Source organism: Seriola lalandi, unplaced genomic scaffold (assembly GCF_002814215.2).
Source record: "Seriola lalandi dorsalis isolate HSWRI2012SDOR001 ecotype SW California unplaced genomic scaffold, Sedor1 jcf7180002054333, whole genome shotgun sequence".
Classification (NCBI taxonomy): Eukaryota; Metazoa; Chordata; class Actinopteri; order Carangiformes; family Carangidae; genus Seriola; species Seriola lalandi.
Window position 1 is genome coordinate 790411 of NW_019524886.1, and position 12171 is coordinate 802581.

Genomic DNA, 12171 nt, shown 5'->3' on the forward strand with positions numbered 1-12171 from the left:
ATGGAGATATTTTGTTATTACAACTGTGTTTTATTATATTGACATTAATTTCTGTTAATACATCAGCCTCCTCTTACTGGTGTTAAAAATATATTAATAAACACTTATATCTGCTTACAACTACATTACAGTGTGTTATAAACCGTGTGTTAAATGTCCTGCTTATAAATTATACATGAGGGGACTACGCAGTCAACACCTGCATAGAATTATTTAAAAAAAGTTTGCAGTAGGGGCACAGTTAAAATGAACTGCATGTACTTTGAGAAAACATTCGTAGCACAAAATCCACTTAGTGTTCAAGAGAATAAAGAATTTTATTTCTCTTACTGTTATTTCTGAGGCCCACAATGATCCAACTACATGTAGTTTTATGCATTGACCTCCAGGTGGCAGTGTTCCTCTGTAAGCCTAATGAGTGGGGGTAATCATGGGCTGCTGGAGTGTTGTACAAATACAAAGCGGATGGGAATATGTGAGTTTATTTTGGCTGTGCCTAATGCATTGATGGGAACTAAAGTAAAACCATAAGTTTATAATTTGTGAACTACTATTTCAACACCAGGTATTGACTTAAAACTGTCAAAGCTAAAAGGAAACTAGATATATCTCTGCACAGTTTAGTGACACAGATTCCCAGCCTCACTCAGTTCAGATGAAATAGTCATTTTGTTGTTATGATTGGGTCATGACTTTGTGTTGAGCTGATTTTCAGCAGCTTTCTCCCCCCATCTCTCTCAGGAGTCTGCTCCTGACCTGTAGCTGCAAGAAGTCCAGGTTTCCAGTTGACACTGGCAGTGTACCTTAGGAAAAGTGCAGTCAACCCACATCTTTCTCAACATACACTACTTCCAAAACCTGCTATTGTGCTGAAACTATTTGTCCTTCTGTGTCTCTTCACATTTTCCACTTGCTCTTATCTGAACCGTGTTATGCCGTCAGTGGGGTTCGACAGAGGTTAGTGGAAAGTGAAGTCTATACAGAAGCGTCGAGCTGACCGCAGAGGCGATCAGGAGTCTTTAACTGAGAGTCCAGGGAGAGAAGCTGTTGAAATTTCTGCTACTTAAGTCCAGTGCGTTCAGAGCTGCTGCTGCAGGATGAATTGCTGTCTGCCGTCGACATGACTCAAAGCACGTGTGCAGCCAGTTTCATGGGTGGGCTGCGGTCCAACCAACATACACTGCTGGTCTGTCTGTCCCAGGAGGGCGGCCTGCACTCTCAGCCACCTGGCCTACACTAGTCCTGACATGAAGGTCTTAACTCCCACTCTGACAGCAGTATGTCCCGCTGTGTAGAGCACGTAGACGTGCCCTTAGTGGAGTCAAACTGTATTCAAGTAGGATTGCTTGGGTTTAAAAACTGTTGAATTATAGTACAAAAGCTTGTACTAAGCGATACTTAATTCCACACTGTGAATAGGCCACTAACGTGTGTGCATGCTTACGCCTTACCAACGCTCTCCAATATTTTGTTAAAGGACCATAGCTCTCATGTTTTAACTCGTTTCTCCTAATCACTCTTACACTACCTGCACTGAGTAGATGTTTAATTGGTTAGTTGTTTAAGTTAAAAAAAAACCTCACTAGAACCAGCTTTTCAAATGTTAATATTTGTTGGTTTTTGTACTTGTCTGTGGCAGTGAACTGAAATTATTTGGGATATTTGACAAAAATAAAAACAATGCAAACTATGCTGTTATTATTTCCCAGAATGTCAGACAGTTACTTTAATGCAGACCTGATGTTCACTGTGGTGGATTACACCAATCTGCTCATTGTTTTTCATACTGTATGAGATGAGTGGAAACCTGTTGATGGATGGAACCATGCATTCATTTGAAATATAGCTCAGAACAAATGTGAGACGTAGTTAAGGAGCTAAACGTTGATAAAGTGAAGAAGCTGCAGTTTCTTCACAGCGTCTCAGCTCTCAGTGTAAACACATACAGAGACAGGAATGGATTGATTATAGAAAATACCAAATACCTATCTCAACAGGGGGTTGTAACATATGTGTTTTTTTCTGTTATGGTATTTAGCTCCAAATCCCTTTTTCCCTTCACTGCTTTTGACCATTTTCTTATTCGCCAGTTCTTCCAATATTGAAACCAGCTGTGAACACACACACAAAGGAACGCATATACAGTAGACTGAAGGCTACTGATACTACTGACTGCTGTCATTTTAACTCTCTGGAGTCCAGGTTGACTTTGACTTCCTGTCTATCATTTTATCTTTGTTTAGCACCTTTTAAACTGTCCTCACCCACATGATCAAATTATCATTATGGTACAATTCAGGGTTGTAAAAAATATAGTTTCACTACTTACACACACAAATACAGCAGTAAAATGTAAGAAATAAAACTATAATAAAGTCTATTTATATTTTAAGTGATTTTATTGCGACTCATTCTTGTGCCTATATATGTCTTTAAATCACTGAAAATACCCCAAGCTAAAGGAATCTAAAGGCACAACAAAAGCAATAGAGATGAACATTTTAATTTGCGTTTCATGATATGTTTTGTTGTGTGTAAGATGGTGTGAATGTGCGGTCACGGCTCTATCATGTGTTCATTCCTTTGAGTCTATTTGTCCACACCAGAGGTCCTTCGATGGCCTGAAATGAAAGAGTTCAGTAGGCCAGTGTGAAAACATACACACTCATGCAGGGGTTGAATTAACCCAGCAGGGTGTTAGCAAATGAGCAGCTTTCATGCTGACTCCAGAAGCTGCTGCTGTCTCTCTTCATCTCCAGACCTCCTTTCTTCTCCTAATTGGGAAAATGACACTGGTTTATATGGCTGTTTGTTTCCAGATGAAGGGATCATAACCAGGAGGGCCAGGGATGTGGACTTTTGACCAGGTGTGTGTAAAGGAGGAGGAAGTGTTACAGCCTTAGTATTTCCATAATCAACCTACAACAGGAGCGTGTAGGAGTGAGGGCGGGGTCTGTTAACCTCTTTTTATTTGACGGTTTATTTTCCCAGATGGTCTCCTGTTGCCTGTAACGTGCCACTGTAAAAGAGCCGCGGCTATGACAACAATATCAGCTCTGTGCACTGGAGAGAGGGAGAAATGGAAACTTCTAGAGTTCATACCCAAGATCAAATATTTCTCAGCGTTACTGTGGAGCAGGGGTGGAAAACTGAGGGCCTTTGCAACAAAATGTACTGCTATCGGAGACCTCCACTGCTTCCTGTGAAGAAGAACATTACATTACAGCCGGGAAGAGTCAATATTACCTTACCAACCCAGCAATACATAAATCCAGCTTCTATCTGCGTTCTGGCACATAGAGACTCAGGAGACTCTTTCTTTTTCAGGCCATCATTTTCAACGTGGTCTAGAACATATAACTTTGCACTGCCCTCATTATTGTATATATTTTCTCTTGGGCCCTTTTTTCAAACATGTATTTGTTATGTTCATGCTTCTTTTTTCTAATCCTTCTTTTTTCACCATATTCCCTTAGCACTGCCGTAGGACACAGAGGTTGGAGAATTTTATTTTGGAGCTAAGAATTTGAAAATAGGCAAACACTTTAGACCACAGTGTCAATTACCCAGTACATATTTAATCAGGTCTAAACATCCTTTCACAATAGCTAGGTCATTAAAAGCTAATGTCTCGTTTCCCAGACATAATCTGAGTATATTATGATTTTGAAATTAATGATACCTCAACTAATTTCATTGCAGTACTGGCACTGTTACCCCATTTTTACTGCCTTGTTATCCAGTAATAATAGTATTACGCTTTGTAAAAATTAAAAAAGGTACTAAATGTGTAATATATTCCAGTAATTTACTCACTTGTTGTACAAATCCCTATTAAACACACAGACCCTTCCCATATCTACATATTTGTCCTAGTGTACCTACTCGTTACCAAAAATAATGATTCAAGTCTGAAAGGTTAAAGGTGACAGGAACAGCAGTAAAGTGCAAATCTCTGCTGCGAATTCTCTACACACATAACTCATACATGATGCATACACATCACAAATTGGAAAAAAAAAAAATTACAGTCAGGTTTTTCTGTTCAGTAAACTGTGTCCTCATTGTTTAGTTATGGGGCAAGTGGTCACTTGAGGGCAATGACTTCTGAACAAACTTTCCTCCTCGAGTTTCAATTTGAACGAAAAGAACAAAATAAACTATGAAGGGAAACATACTAAAGTAATTACAGACAGAACTGAGGCCAGATCGTGGTGAATGCAGTCCAGAGGAATTCAGGCTCGCTCATTACCCACTCCCTCCTACTGATTACAGACCTGTTTTGTTTGTGTACCTGTGATGATATAACAAATTGGATCTGGTTCGTGCCTATTACAGTGATCATTACATTACAATCAGTGTTTTTTTTTTTTTTTTTTTTGCAAATATGAAAATTGATCATTAACTGACTCCATCTGCTTCAACACGTGATCAGTCCGTTTCTCTTTGCTTCCTCGCTCACGTTCAGGATGAAGGTTGCGATTTATGTTCAGGTGTCTCCAATTTCTTCATCTTCACGCTCTGACACCTGCTCTGATCGCTCTCCAGACATCATTAAAGTGAATAAATTTCCTGATCTCCGGATCTGGTAGTGGAATTATTTCACGTGTTCTCGTTGTGTGTGATTATTGCTCAGTGACACCAGATGCTGACCCAGGGCTATGTACTGTACTGTATGTCCGAGAAGAATGTAGACAAGGTTCCTCCTTTCAATTTCCTTTGTTTTTGATATCTGAGACTCACATTTAGAAACATGTTACTACTATTTCTTGCCAGTTTATAACACTCTGGCATCATGCAGCCGTTTTCCAAACAACTGACACTAGTTTTTAAAGTGTTTCTGAGGGTGAAACTCCATCCTCTCTTTACACTGCAAGCCCCCAAGTGTTTGGAGTGGTTTCTACGGCATCTGCAAATACTGCTGCTCTTTTCCAATTTATAGGTGCCCTTTATTGGACTTGTTGCTGTGCGTATGTTGTTCATTAAGACATCAAAATGCTTTACAGTTCATTGCTCTTTTACACTGCCTGTTGGAGCCGGAGCTGTAATTCCAGTTAGTGAGGGATCAGATGGAGGTCACTGCTGGCCTGTGGGGGTTGCAGCACACCACAAGTACACCGAGCCTCTCCGGACTACATTACAGCTTTTATCCTCACTAATGGGATCTCTTGGTGGGGAATCCCAAGGGTGATGGGGATTAAGATACCTGGCCTCGCTCCCACGCGCCGTTTACCATGTGGGGCGCAGCAAATATGTTGCACATGCCCAGACTGCTGCAGCAAACTTTACATCCCTAGATACTCAAAGAAACTACAAAAATCTGTGTTTGGGAGACTAACATGTGTTCACACCCAGACTGACAGTAATCTGTCTTGTATTCACCTTCTCTGCGCACCATTTCTGCCCCTCCACGGCTTGACCCAGTTGAATCTGACACCGTTTGCAACTCAGTGAGAGAGTATCAGATGATGGAGAGCTGGGAGCCGCTCAGGCCTGAGAGACGTCGCTGAATGTTAACTTTCTACCCTGCTTGACTTGAGTGGCATTGTTGGATATGTTTTGGAGTTTCCCAGCGTTACAGCAACAGTAGAAGAAAGAGAACGGAGTGAGAAAAGCTTAACTTGGAGAGTGAATAAAAAGTTTAGGGTGGAATAAGTTCCACGTCTCTTTGTGTAGGTGTTTAAAAAGAGAGGAGTGAGAAAAAAACTGTGAAGGAGGAGACTGGCTTAGAAAATGAAGATATTATAAAAGAAAAGAAAGTGTAGGGTCTCAGATTTGGTCTCTGTACTCTCCTCTATTTTAAACCTTTGTCACACTTGGTCACTGCAGTGCTAAACCGAGTATCAATGTGAGTCATGACTTCACGCTCCATCTGTCTGTCACATGGCATCTGGGCGACTCTGTAAAAGCAACAACACAGCTCAGTAACAAGAGGCCGCATGAAATCAACTCCACCACCAGTACCACCTCTTCTGCTGCTGCTGCTCCCACACACCTTTTTTTTCTGTACATCCTCTCTGTGTTAATGCCAACTTAAACAGACAGATATAATAAAGCACACCCAGACATGCAGTTAGAAGTGACTGCTACTTGTTTTTCTACTTATTTTGTGTTGTAACAGTGGTGCTCTTGTCCTGCTGGGTCGTACAGATCCTCAGACTCACACCGCCCTGCAGCAGCAGCAGCTTCTAGTGCTGAGAACAGCAACAAGGAAAGGTCAGGTGCAGTCCATTGTTACAGAGCTGTCCGGTCTCTGATTTATGGGCAGCAGGTTCACACTGTTTGTGGTGCATTAACCCACTCACTGTTTCCATATTTTTGTTTTATACACAGGAAGGGACAGATTTGATTTAGATGGGAAACAGCCAACAGCAGCCTGTGTCCTGCACAGTCTCCACTACTTTTACTTCTGTACCAAATGTAATCTGAGGACACTGCAGCTTTTAATGCTGATTTTTCTATTATTAATAAACCTGTCGATTGATTAATTATTTTCTCTTCCATTGGAGCTGAAACTTGGGATGTTTGGCGTTTTTTGCTTGTAAAATTACTTGAAATGATTAATCGATTAATTATTTCAACTGCATTTAAAAGTTAGAGAAGTAGATTTGTGGTTTCAGATTTGCTGGTTTGCATCTCTAAAATCAGTGGTCAGATGTGAAATGACCTTGAACAAGGCACTTCTCCCTCAAACTGCTCCAGTGAAGCTCCTTATTGCATGTGGGAGCTATAATAAGCAGCTGTAAAATGTAAAAACTGTGACTGTGAAACAGTGTGCTGGAAAAGAAAGCACATTCTTGGTAAAGCTTTTATGCAATCATAAAAGGGTGCAGGGTTTTGTTTTTTGTAGGAAGTGAGAAAAAATCTAAATATTAGGAGACCTAATGACAGCAGGTTAAACCCTCTGTGGTTTTCACATGTCCTCAGGGTGTTTGTTGTGGGTGACTAGAGGGCATCTGGGACTTGGCGGCTGAGTAGAGTTCCTTTAGTTCTGCGGTGGAGTTGGCGAACCGACGCTCTGTGAGCTGACAGTCATTCAACACCCTGCCAAGTCACAGGCTCATAATTCAATAACACCTTCTGGCTACATGGCCCCTGCAGGCGAAGAGAAAGTGACAGCAACACAAATACTGTACGCAGCACAGGCGCTAGTACAGAGACATTAAATGGCCTTGACTTTATGAGAGATATAAAAGAGAAAATATATATACAGATAACATTGAAGTACCCTGGGAAGTTTTTTATTGAAAATAAACATTTCTCACGGAAACCCTGAAAGGACAACTTAAACACAGTAAAAGCATTTTTTTTTGCGCAACCTGTGGTACACTTCTACATCACTGAGCGAGGTCAGCAAATACAGGATTTACAGGTGACAGTTGCTTTTAAAGGCCTTGTGTTCATACTGAATGAGTTCTCAGCCTCATAAACATTGCAAGACTTCTTTTGAATGTTTTTAAGCCTGCTTTGTTTACATTAGATTTGGGATATAGCTGGGTGATGGTTAAAAATCAATGTTACATGTAATAAAACACTATAATATGCAATAAGTTTCTACACTATTTTGATAACAATATAAATCACCATGTGCTTAATCACACAGTTTTTCTTTCTGGAGCTTTCAATCATATTGTATGATAAGACAACAAGATGTATTTAGGATTATTTGAATGACCTTTCACGCTAAATTCAAACTGACACTCACTTCAGTGAACTGTTGCACTTTTTTGCACATTATGACTTAAATCAGACAAAACAATTTGCTTGGAATCAGATCAACTGAAGGTCAATAATTAATAATATTAAATTATTATCCAGCTGTAGCTTGTGGTCTTCTGCTTTTCCTCTTTTAATGGTGCTCTACCACCTGTTATGGTATGTTGTAATATTACCAGTTGTCAATAATGTCTTCTGCATTTGGCATTTGGCAGGAATGTGTGTCACGTAAGACCCGTGATTATGTGATTAGATGTGATGTATGATGTAATGTAATGTATGTAAATGCGTCAATAAAAAGATAAAGGGTTCGACCTTGTGTTTACTCATGTCCAAGAGTCAGAGGGAGCAGGTCTTGGCTGAGTAATGGTGTTACTAATCTGGATCTAGATGGGAGTTGAATGTGAGGACACACAGCTGCAGCGCAGCCTCGTCTGTACTGAGATCAGGCTTTGGCCACCTCGGCCACCTCATATGTCTCTACCTCTCTCTCTCTCTCTCTCTCTTACTGTGTGTGATTACAGACTGTTGTCGCTCATCCCACTGCTGATCTGAGCCGCCAGACATTTGTGCTTCTTCACGTGCTTCATGGAAAAACAGGAACAATTGGTGCTAGATGTCAGATGCGCTGGATTAGTGTGTGTTAAAATGATTACAGTGGGTTGTAATTTTTATCAGGATTTACACAATGATTATTCTCTCAACAAGTTAATGAGTGAGGTAGGAGAGGACAGTGAAAGCAGAAGTGAAATTGTTAAATAAAAGAGTACATCCCTCCCTTTCACTCTGTATTTTTTTCCTCCTTTGTGCATCTTTTCTTTCTGATTAAGATGTTTGGTGAGCCAACAGAAGAAAGACTTCTTCTTATTAACTGTTTTTACTGGTTTTGCTGGTACAGAACGTCTCTTTCTAAATATCCTTCAACTGCTTCTCTGGTATCACGCAAGTTTTTCTCCAAGTTTTCCTTGGCTCTGCTCGAGGTGTTTTGGATTCTACCATTTATTATAAACAGACATGCGTTTGCAAAGCTTTTGTGATCATCCCAGATTCACAGGCACTCATATCTTTTGGGCTTTTTGTTCATCTGGCTGTGGATAACCTTTAGATAAGTTTACAATTAAACAGTTGTCACTGGAATGTTTTGTCTGGGCGCTGATGTCTTTTTGGAGCTGTAAATCCCCATGCCATCTCCTGTCTGTTGAATTTATAGACCCCAATCAACCGTGGATTAAATGCTGGTCAAAAACAATAAGCTCCAGCTGAGCACAGAGCAGAGATGTGCCATGCTGGAATCCAATTATGAGTGTCATTGCTTCATCAATCTGTCCGCAGCTGAAAAGAGAACCAGTCAAGGGGACAAAACCCTGAACCGGAGCTTGTGGCTGATCTGCATGGAAAGCATTATTCTCAGGAAAATGAGCTCTACGGCTCTCTGGGTCTAGTTTCGGACACTGGGAATGGGGGCTTGCTTTGTTTCTGTGTGATATGCAGTGTTTAAAGGATTAAACAGTGGGTGTGGAGTTGCTCCGAGCACTTGGACAGCTCTGAAGCACAGTCTGCGGCTTCTCTGTTCAAAGTGCACAGGGACAAAAAAATGGACGGCCTTGTTATTCCCAGGCGAACAGGAAAAGGTTCCAGTAAAAAGTGCGTGGCCAAACCTCAGTGAATTCCTGATGAAGGAAAAGAATGCAGCAAGAGAAGCCACGCTCCCGTCCTTTTTAGATATTTTTTCATAACCATGAAAATCTTCCAGTGCACTCTTTTGGCTTGCTCAGCTCCTCATTCAACTTGCACAGCTCTGGCAGACTCAGAATCATAAAGCTCCCTGGATGTCTTTGGGAAAGAAGTGAGCAGGGGAAACGTGCCTTAATTTCACTGTGGGAATTAACTTATTATTTAGCCCCTTCTTAGGATCTTCAATTTGTTTTTTGGAGAGAGTGACAGGGTGTGTCTGGCTGAAAAAGCTAGCCTTGTTTCTCTTTATTCACAGACAAGTTGTTTAGGATATTGCCTAGGAAGTGTCTGTTTAGTGAGCCTGACAGTGATTATGTACACTGCTATTTGTTTTGTGTTGAGGAGCAGTACCACCAAATCAAGACTGCATGTAACTGTGAGGAATAGCAGCTGCAGATAAGGACAGAGTGAAAAGATCTGGAAGCCTGCTGCCTCCCAGCTCTGTTTGCCAGAGCTGTCTCTGGATCTTTTAACTTCATGCGGGGCATTGAGGACACGAATGCCACAAATTTAGGGGTTAATTAAAGAAAAACAATGATATAATCAAATAAAAAACATACAAATAAACACACAAATTAAACTGGCCATAATCTGAAATACTATTTTCCTGCCAGGAGCAAGTTCCACCAGCTATTTGTAAAAAACTCGGCCTAGTTCTAACATTAGTGTTTACTAAGTGGAGTAAGTTAGTGTCACTAAATTGAAACAGGATGAGCCACACAATCCTCTTATGTTGTTAAGTAGAAAATAGCTGTGATGGAATATTTACACCCTGTCCAGTGTAACTGTTGTATGTCTAACTGACCCGTTTAGAATGAAAACTAAAAGAGGTAATATAAATATGGTCAACATATCTTGAAGATTTTAAATTATATTTCACAAAAATAACACAATGTACATAAAATTTATGAAACATTATGCCAAAGGTATTTCACAAGATGCCTAAATGATGTCAATTAGACATTTCTCGGATTCAGTCTAAACTGTATGAATACTTCTTACTCTGAGCCCATATTTCACTATGTATGCAGGCACAAATAAAACAAAATAATAACCATATTTATAAAAGATGACAAAGAAAAGACACATTTTTTGCAGCTGTTTACAATATCCAATGCTCTTCAGGAGTCTGCTATAAATGTTTCTTAGCAACTTAGTGACTTATGTCACTGAAGTCTTTACGAGCAGAGACATTTCTTAAACTTTAATGGTGCAACCTAATTTAGTGAATTAATCCAAAACTAGATACTTACTAAAAACTTTAGATTCAATCTTAGTGATGGGTTTATGAATAGCTGGTGCAACGGCTTTATTCCTCAAAGGTGATTTTTTTTTGTTGTGTTCAAGGGCTAGGGTCAATGTTCTCTCTCTCTATCTCTCTCTCGCACACACGCACACACACACGCACGCACACACGCGCGTGCGCACACACACACACACACACACACACACACACACACAGACATACTACACTGTGGCCACTATCAAGGGTTTTTTGTTACCTGGCAACCGTGTTGTTCCTGTGGGTGGGGCCTTTGTCATTTCTCTGTAGCAAAGAACTGTGGTGATAACATTCCAGACCATTCCTGAACATTCCATTCAGGCCCCTTCAGGCTTGATTGTGTGTAGAGCTGTTTACTCTGATACAAGAGGCAAAAGAGCAAAAATTTTAATCAAACTAGCCTGTCTTAAATTGATACCTTTATCCAAACGTCTTATTTGGATGTGACATCTGTGCAAAAAATTATTGAGGAAGGTTAGTAAAATCTTATCATAACCAACATGCATAGTGTAAAATAAAATATAAAGTAAAACTATATCTGTTATAGCTGCACTAACTGATATTTTCTATATTAACAATGGATCAAATTACTATAGGTAATGTGAAAATGGTCACTGGTAGTGACGTCTTCTAGCTTATTGTTTTGGTATCTACAAATCTGTTCTCAGCCCACTTGTGTGCAGCTGCAGCAGGCTGTTTTCATCAAAAAAGCTCCAAGAAACCCACTGTACACCACCATCCTAGCATGAAATAGCAGACAAAGCTAGCTAGCTTATAAACATAATGGAGCATTTAGCAGCTAAAAAATCACATATTCTTCTCAGGAGTTGGTGGAGACCAAACTAGAGCTAGAGTGAATGGACTTACATTCATCAGGTAGAACACAACTCAAAATAGATGCTACTCCATAACTGTAAATTCACACTTGTTTGCTAACACATTAACCTTAACAACTTAATTTCAGCTTGATATGCTGCCTCCAAGAGGCCACATAATCAATTAGTTGAGCCTTAAATAACACAATTTCCCTTAAGTTTTATGTGAAAGATGTTTATACATAAAATATGATTAATCGATATGAAAGTTATTAATTGGGATTGGGGTTACATCAGTGATTACAGTTGTGATGAGGTGACAAGTTAGGTTGTCATGGACTAATGGATTTTATTTAAAAACTTTTTAAAGTTTTCTTTTAAACCATAAAAAAAAAATCTGTGGTCAAAGGTGGTTAAAGAATTGGTGAAGAATTTTTCCTGGATGGGAGGAAGATTCCAGCTTTTAGTGCAACTACACTGGGATTTGCCAGAGAATCATAGTCACATAGTTAAATGGTCAAACAAAGATATGCAGGTGAGAGGTAAGGATATCTTTAGTAGCAAACTCATCAATAAAATTTAACTGTCTCTTACGAATGAGAGACCACATGGCGAGTGTCAGCG